The following is a 2,066-nucleotide window of genomic DNA, read 5'->3' as shown; positions in this document are numbered from 1 at the left end:
GGAACAAGAGAAGGATATCTACCCTCAGCTGTTATTTAACATACTATAGGAAGTACTAGCCAGAGGAATCAGGCAAGAAAAAAAAAGCAAGGGCATCTCAAGCAGAAAAGAGAAGAATTATCCCTGTTTGCAGACATAATTATCCTGTATACAGAAAAGCCTAAAAAGTCTCCAAAGAAACTCTTAGATTCATTAAACAATTTCAGTAAAGCAGCAGGATACATCAACATGCAAAAATCACAAGTGTTTTTGAAGTAGCAGGAAAAAAAGTCAAGACAGCTATATTCCATTTACGGTAGTCACCCCCAAAATAAAATATCTTGGAATACAGTCAACAAAGGATGTGAAAGATCTCCAGAATGGAATCTACAAATCACCGTTGAAAGAAATGAAAGAAGAGAACAAAAAGTGGAAAGATATTCCATGCTCTTGGATTGGAACGAATGGATTAAAAACTTAAATATAAGACTTGAAACTATAAAATTTCTAAAAGAAATTATAGTGGAAACACTTCTGAAAGAAAGACTGGGCAAAGACTTTATGAATATGATCCCCACAACATAGGCAACAAAAGAAAAACCAAATGGGATTATATCAAATTGAAAAGCTGCTGCACAGCACAAGAAACAACAGAGGAAAAGAACAACCTACAAAGTGGGAGAAATCATTTGTAAACTATGCATCTGATGAAGGATTAATATCCAGAATATACAAGTAACTCAAACAACTTAAATGTAGAATAACGAATAGTTTGATTTTAAAAATGGGCAAAGGAGCTGTGTAGGCATTTCCAAAAGGAAGATATACAAATGGCCAACAGATACAGGAGAAAATGCTCAGCATCACTCAGCATTCAGAAAGTGTAAATCAAAGCCACATTGAAATGTCATATCATTCCAGTTAGACTGGCTACTACCAAAAAGGCAGAGAATAACAAACGCTGGTGAGAATGCAGAGAAAGAGGAACCCTCCTGTACTGTTGGTGGGACTGTAAATTGGTGCAGCCATCATCAAAAACCATCTGGATTTTCCTCAAGCAACTACAGATTGAACTGCCAGACTCAGCAGTCCCACTGCTGGGTAAACATTGAAAGGATTGGAAATAATCATGAAGAAGGGACACCTGTACTCCCATGTTTATTGCAGCTCTATTTACAGTAGGCAAGCGTTGGAATCAATCTAAAAATCCATTATCAGAAGGCTGGATAAGGAAAATATGCTATATTTATACAATGGAATACTATTCTGCCTTTAAAAATCATGAAATATTACCATTCACAGCAACATGGATGAACTTAGAAAGAATTATGTTAAGTAGTATAAGCCAGGTACAGAAAGAAAAATTTTGCATGTTCTCACTAACACATGACAGCTAAGAAAATAAATGACTTGAAAATTAAATAAAAGAAATATACAACAATCACAATATTGTTCTTCAGGTAACATTGAAATTTTGATATTTCCCTGCCTTAGACTGAATGTATCCCCCAAACTTGACCCCCTTACTGACAGTGTTAGGATGGTGGGTAATTCAATTATGGTAGTTGATAGATGGGGCATTAATGATGTGATTAAATTTTCGGACCATACCATAATGAATGTGTTAATAGTGGTGGGCAGGGATGTGGTTCTGAGAGCTTTAAAAGAACATATGAGAGGTTGACCTCTCTATGCCCTAACATTTCCTGCCATGTGAGACCTCTGGGTCACTGTCATCTCCACCAAGTTCTTCATCAGCTGTGTTCCCTGGACTTTTGACTCCCCAGCTTTGGATCTGCAAGTAGTAAATTTCATTTTCTAACAAATCACCCAGTTCCAAGTATTTTTTTATTTTTATTTTTATTTTTTTATTTTGTCAATACACAATGTAGTTGGTTATTGTGTCCCATCACCAAAACCTCCTTCCCTCTCCCCCCTCCCACCCAGATGTGTCCCCTCCATTTTCTCTGTAAGAGCTTCAAAAAAAAAAAAAGTTGAGGTTGTTAAATCTTCCTCTCCCCCCCCGGTTTTTTTTTTTTTTTTTTTTTTTTTTTTTTTTTTTTTTTTTTTTTTTTTTTTTTTTTTTT

The sequence above is a fragment of the Galeopterus variegatus genome, unplaced genomic scaffold (genome assembly GCF_000696425.1).
Source record: "Galeopterus variegatus unplaced genomic scaffold, G_variegatus-3.0.2 Scaffold11674, whole genome shotgun sequence".
In the NCBI taxonomy this organism is placed as follows: Eukaryota; Metazoa; Chordata; class Mammalia; order Dermoptera; family Cynocephalidae; genus Galeopterus; species Galeopterus variegatus.
This window is presented reverse-complemented; position numbering follows the sequence as displayed.